Here is a 7,139-nt window from a genome sequence, read left to right on the forward strand (position 1 = left end):
CCAGAAGCACTATGTCTGGCAATAATTTCATGGCATTCGCTGAAGCTTATGGCAGAGAAAGCAACTAGTCCTGTCCTTTCTCCATGACTTTGCATGCGCTCACCCACTCTCCTTCTCTGTCCCTCTGTTTGTCTTCTTAATTTCTGTGATCCTGCTCTGACTCTCCCCAGGTACTATTTTGCCCCCCTCTGCTTTCTCTTTCTTTGCCTTTTGTTTTTCCATCCCCTATAGAGCTGGCGCAGTCCCCTCCCCGGCTTTTCCTGTGTCCTGTCGTCTTCGCAGGTGCAGTGCGCATGCACGGACACCCGGAGTGACTGAGCTGGCCGGCGCGGTCCTAGAGCCATTGGTTCGCGCATGCGTGGTGTGGCTCGATGCTACAGTGGCCATCTTGGTTTTGGGCAAATAAGCTATTTTTGCCCTTATTTGAATTCCTATTTATTTCCTTCCAGGATGGGGAAGGAATTTGTTTCCCTTTACCCCGCCTGTTCCACTATTTAGTCCTGGGAGCTTTAGTGTGGCCTTGTGCAGCTTTGGTAGAGGCTGGCCCTGCTGAGAGCTCCTGGAAGTATTGCCAGTATTCACCTGTGGTAAGTCTTCTTTTTTTTTCCTTTCATCCACTTTTTTTTCTCTCCTCTTCTTCCTTCCTCCCATGCACCCTCCTTTATCATTGAGATGAGACGTTCACCACCTGAACAAGACCCTCCTCTACTTCAAAGGTAAGGGCCTCCAACTGGGTAAATAAAAAAAAAAATAGTGCACTTATGCTAGTATATGTATGTATTTCAGCCCTGTATGCCAGAAGAGGTCCAAGAGGTGCCACGAGGAATCAAACAAGGGCAGTTTGAGCCAAGCTCGATCTTCCAGATCCAGATACTATTTGACTGGGGCACGTTCTTTTGCCAAAAGACAACGATCCTCACGCACTCCAAGTCCTAGACCTCAAAAATGTCGGGCATGTGAAGCCACCTCTCTACCGGGCAAGCTAGTCTGCAGAGATTGTTTCAGGGACTATGCAGCAGAAAGAGATTCAGAGAGCCAGCAGGTTACAAACCTACTAAAAAAAGTTGTCAAAGATTCACTCGCAGAACTAATAGCAGCTAATTCGTCACAGCTATCATCACAGCTTCCTCAGGAAGAGGAATCAGATGCGCTATTACCAGGCCCATCCTCGGGCAAATCCTTTCACCCAATAGCGGACCGGCTGTCTATACAATCTGGAGAAGAAGATTCCTTGGATGAATTAGCTTTTCCCTGGTTCAGCTTTATGTCCAGGCAGTCAAGCTTGCCATTGGTTGGGAAGAAACTGATTCCCCAGCAAGGAAATCAAGGATCTACTTCCCATTTCTTAAAAAGCGAATCTCCTTCTTTCCTCTTATGGATGAAATCAGGGATGTTATAGAAGGAGAATAGAAAAGGACAGAGAAAAGATGTTCACTCAATTGCCTGGGCAAGCTATATCCGCTATCAGAAGCAGACTCCAGAATGTTGGATGGTCCACTGGTAGTGAATGCAGCGGTGGTCTTAGCAGAAAACATAACAATACCTATGGATGATTCAACCTCGTTTAAAGACCCCCTAGACAGACAAATAGATCTTGACCTAAAGAGGCTGTTTCAGATGGCCGGAAATGCATGCAAGCCAACGATTGCACTGACATTTGTCTCCAATGTTTTGTGAGTATAGACAGACAACATAGAGGTGGCTATCCAACAGGGAGTTTCCAAGGAAGACATAATCAAGGCTTTGGATGAGCTCAAGCTCTCAGCTCACTTCATTGGTGAAGCAGCTATTAATACAATAAGATCTTCTACAAGGTAAATGCTGCATGCCGTAATGACAAAGTGGGCCTTATGGTTGAAGCCGTGGGTGGACGACATGGCGTCAAAACAAAATTGGTGTAAAATCCCTTTCAATGGCAAAGCACTGTTCGGAGAGAGGCTGGAAAAGGCCATTTCCCATGTTACAGGAGGAAAATCAGGCCTGTTACCCCAAGACAGAAGACCTAGATGTACCAGGGGATTTACTTCAAGATTTCAGCAGTTCAGGGGCAAAGATTACAGGCAGTTCAGACAGGGCAGAGACTCAAGAAAGGCCTGGAGAAGCACACAAACCACTTTTTTGAGAACCCACAAACAAAAGGCTCTGCCTAACCCGCAGGGCACCACCAAATCCTATTGATGCCAGGCCATCCCAGGCCATCCCAGTAGGAGCCAGACTGAGGCATTTTGCCAAGGTGTGCATGCAAAGATGCCAGGATCCCTGGGTAGTCTCAGTTCAGTCTGGACACTTCTGGGCTTTCTCAGACTGGCCACCTTGTGACTTCTTCACCCCCACGAGAATACCAGAGTCTCCTCAGAAGAAAGAGGTACTTCTTCAATTTCTGGATTCCCCTACAGGCACAGTAGGTGGTAATACTCGTTCCTCCATCCGAGAGTTTTTTAGGTTTTTACTCCAACCTATTTCTGGTACACAAAAGGAATGGCAGTTGGAGACCCGTAACAGACCTCAAGAAATTAAACAATTATATACTCTTGGAGAGCTTCAAGATGGAATCATTATAGACCAGGGGTGGACTGACCATTTGAGCACTCAGCACTGCCCGAGGGCCTGGGGTCAGTAGGGGGCCCCATGAGATGCCCCTGGTACCTTTCATTGTCTTTTTCATAGGTTTTTTTGGGTGTGGGAGGACACAGGGGCCCATTGATCCCCTATTTCCCGGGGGCCCCATGAATTGTCAGTCTTCCCCTGTTACAGACTATTATCTATGCCATTCAACCTGGGGACTGGATGCGTTCAGTGGACCTCCAAAATGCGTACTTACATATACCTATACTCCCACCATTTCATAAATATCTGAGGTTTGAAGTCAGCCAGATTCATCTGCAATTCCAGGGTTTGCCCTTTGGTCTATGTACTTCTCTCAGTGTCTTCACAAAAGTACTGATCGCAGTCCTAGCCCCATAACGGAAAGTTGGGCTCAGGGACCACAGGGAAGTTCTGATTTCCACACTATCAGAGTTCGATTAATCAAACAAAAAGTCAACTTATCCCAACACAGAAAAAAGTATTTATCTAGGCGCCCTGTTTGATACTTTCAAAGGGTCAGTGTCCCTTCCACCTCAGAAAATGACAGCCATCATCCAGAAGATGAAGAAAGTGAGGACACAATCCCACCTGACAGCCTTGAGCTGCCTGAGTCTGATAAGGGTGATGTCAGCATGTATCCCAATGGTTCCATGGACCCACTGGCACCTGAGGCACTTTCAATTAGAATTTCTAAGACAATGGAACAAGCTTTATCTATCCCAGCCATACGTTTGACAAGTCTGATGCAAAGGGGACTATGGTGGTGGACGAAGAAAGAACTAGTTATAAGATCGCGTCCATTGGGCTATCTCTCTTGGACCATAGTTACCACAGACACCAGTGCAATTGGCTGGGCAGGCACACTGCAACCAGGTGTCAGTTGAAGGAAAATGGGCATTTTACGTATAAGAATCATCTCAAATATTCTGGAAATTTGAGCAACTTGCTGTGATAGCCCTGGAGTTTCAATTCAGATGCAAGCCAGTCCTTTTCCAAATGGACAACAGGGCAGCAGTTTCATACATCCAGCATCAGGGGGGGGACCCACAGCAGGTCCTTATTGAGAGAAATGGAACCCATCATCCTTTGGGCAGAAAGGAATTTAATGCAGTCTACCTGCCAGGCCACCTGAATATGAAGGAGGACCTTTTGTCCCAAAAATTTGTGGACGCCAACGAATGGTCTCTGCATCCCAAGATATTCGATTGGATCATGAATCTGTGGGGTCTTTCCGATCTGGATCTCTTTGCTACATCAGACAACTCTAAGGTGTTGAGGTTCATTTCACACCTACCTCGCCCCCAGGCAGAAGCAATAGATGCCCTCACAAGTCTGTGGGCATGCAAAATGGCCTATGCATCCCCCCCACCCCCCGGCCTCTTATCTTGAAGTTCTTTTCAAGACTTCTGATGGCAGTTCTATCATACTGGCTGAGACATCCATGGTTTCCTGTAGCGGTGTTTCTCAGTGTTTGCTCACCAATAAAAATTCCACTCATACCTTTTCTTCTGTGTCAGAATCAGCACACACATCCGAATCCTCACAAATTGAATCTTCACATATGGTCGTTGAAAGGCAGAGGTCCCAGGCCCTACGATGTTCTTCGCATGTTATTTTGACTCTACACAAAGCCAAAAAATTAATATGTATGAAAAGGTTTAGAACAATATTAATAATAAAGTGCTTGTGAGCCACTAGGATCTATTGTGATTGTGAAATTATAGCATTTATCATACTATGGTTCGCTGACACTGATACACACACTCATATAATGTGTAATATAACCAAAAATTAAAATGCAATTGTGACGATATAATGATTTGAAATTACTAAAATTGCTTAGTTAATCATAAATTAAATACCAATATTAATGTGCTTTATCCCAAAAAAACATTATTCAACGAAAAAAAAATAATGTATTAAATAAACATACTAATAATTTAAAATAATATGAATATAGTTATAGTCCCAAAGTCAATTCATATATTCCAACAAGTGCTTTTTCTTGCAAAAGTGCCCTCCGAATTTGAATATCAATATGAGCTCACCTCAATGGAATTCTAACTTGCAATTAGGCAACCATAGCTTTGTATTTTATATAACAGGATTGATCTCCTCTGTGTTTGTGATATACAGGATAATGGATAATTAGATGTAATTCTGTATTTCATCCACCTGGGTTTTCTTGATGGTCTGCTCCCTTAATACAGATTAGGTTGCATGGACCTCTCCCTCTATATGCTGCAGGATAGAGATCTATCTTTCCATCTATATACGTCATATGTATATATCTATATATATATATATATATCTACATATATGTACACAAGTCATATATATATATATATATATATATATATATATATATATATACAACCAGATAAGAGCATAAGAGCAAGTGCTGGTCTGTTAACAATTGATTGCTAGAGCATGTCAATGTTGTGCTAATTTTTCTTTTCAATAAGTTCTGGGGTGCTGCAGAGGATGTTTGCTCTGCCATTTGCTGCTTCAAATACATCATACAATATATTTTCATGGCTGTCTGTCAAACTTTATGCAACACAAAGGAAGATTGGTAGGATTGGTAAAACAATTGCTTTAATCCCCATGTAGCAAAGAACAGTTGTAGCAACAAATTGTATCCACAGTATTATTGAATTGAGTGGACCTTACAATCCACTGACAATTGTTCAGATTTATTCAGATTTACCCCCCTTCCATTTTTTGTGAATTTGAAGATCTAATATAACAACCACATATTCATATTATTTTATAGTGTTAAAAACTATGCTTCAAAAATACAAGCGCAACTAAAAAAAGAGGGCTTGCAGATTAAAAAAAAATAGAGAGAGATATGTGCATTTGGTAACAGAAGAAATAAATAATGGCAAAAGAGCTATAGACAAAGACAGAACCAGAAGTCCTGCAGTAGAGTCACTGAGAAAAAATGTTTATGGATTTGGTAGTAAAGCATTACAGCAGTATTGCGCATGCTGAGTGATTTAAGAATTTTGATGAGTTTATAGAGCAGGCAATCTGTCCAGATGGAAAGGAGCCTATATGACACACAGGGATTTGTTTAGCTTGTTGTGCAGGTAAGCATTGACAGATATACTGCTACAATTCTTTTAGCAGTGAAGCAGCATTAGACAGGCTGTTATCACCACCAATAGATGTTGAGAAGACTGAAAAATAAACCACTTTTACTAAGCACAATTCCAGTAATATGAACAATAAGTGTAAATATAATTTTGATAATTTCTTAGTAAATGTGTAAGAAAACTTGAGTAATGATTGAATACTGAGGCAAGGGTTGTGGTAAAATCAAGCCATTATCTTACCTAAATAATGTAGTTCTCAGCTACTCTCTTAAGCCTCTCACACACAGGCCAAATATCGCCTGGCATTGGCCAGTCCAACAGACCCCAGCTGACAATCGTGCCGTGTGTACAGCCACCTGTTCAACTGAAGCCGGACAAACATCTGGTTTCTGTCGAACAGGCATACTGTTATCCAGTTATGCAACACCAGTTACTGTTATGCTGATCAGCATCTGATAAGAGCTCACTAGTTGTGAGTGCTGACCAGTGTGTTCTGGCAGGGTGGGCAGTTTGCCTGTCAGAACACAATAGCTCAGCGAGGAGATTGCTGTACTAACATCCCATAGTTAGCACAGAGACCTCCTTGCAAGCTCCTAAGATTCACATACTTTTTCCTCCCTGCACTGTGAATGTTTACAGGTTATGTGCAATTAAACCATGGCAACATCTAATGTTTGTGTAGTATTATGTTCAGCAGACTGTGTTCTTCTATTGTTGTGACTTAGATGACGTTCAGAGCACATTTTATGCCCAATTCATGCAAAACTCCATGTAATCCCAAGGGGTTCACATACTTTTTCTTGCAACTGTAGTGGATATGATGGCATTTCCACCTATATAGTACTGATAATATTATGATGCTGTAAAATGTCATGTTCCTAAACAAATATATGTTGCAATATATGATCCAAAAGATTTCAGAGCTGATATACAAGATGACAGCTTATTGAGTTGACAGACCTGCCCTGCGAAGCCTGATTAACCATAAACATTCAAAATGGCTAATGGCCGGAGCAAGAACCCCTATGTAAAAGATTTCCAAATTTTTATAAAACACAAGATTAGCAGTCAGTTCATACACCCTCACTGCCCTTTACATGCACCATCAACATTAAGATTTCCCTCAAGGAAGAAGTAAATTAAAAATAAAATGGTACATTTAAACCTCTCTACTACTACCACTTCGATAACCTAATACATTCAAAAACATTTAGGTTTTATCATTTTTTATCATTAATAGAGGCAATGTTTTAAACTTTTCACATACTTATAGAGGTCTCAGGGGCCCAGTTGGTTAAGAATGAGTTCATAGTTTTCTCAATACTGTTACAGAAGCATCCACAGACAAAGCATCTCTAATGCATTGATTTGTTAATGCATTGTTTTCTCCTTTCAAATGATTTCAGATACTCTTCCATATAATCATCATTTGCTTTTTGTGTCTAAATTCAA

General features: G+C 41.7%; 1 pseudogene; it reads left to right on the top strand.

The window, feature by feature from the left end:
- Positions 1-775: 775 nt before the first annotated feature.
- Positions 776-2,178, top strand: LOC149471993 (uncharacterized; annotated as a pseudogene).
- The last annotated feature ends 4,961 nt before the right edge of the window (positions 2,179-7,139 follow it).

Source organism: Staurois parvus, unplaced genomic scaffold (genome assembly GCF_062004578.1).
Source record: "Staurois parvus isolate SC_StPar_1 unplaced genomic scaffold, SC_StPar_1.0 ptg000025l, whole genome shotgun sequence".
In the NCBI taxonomy this organism is placed as follows: domain Eukaryota; kingdom Metazoa; phylum Chordata; class Amphibia; order Anura; family Ranidae; genus Staurois; species Staurois parvus.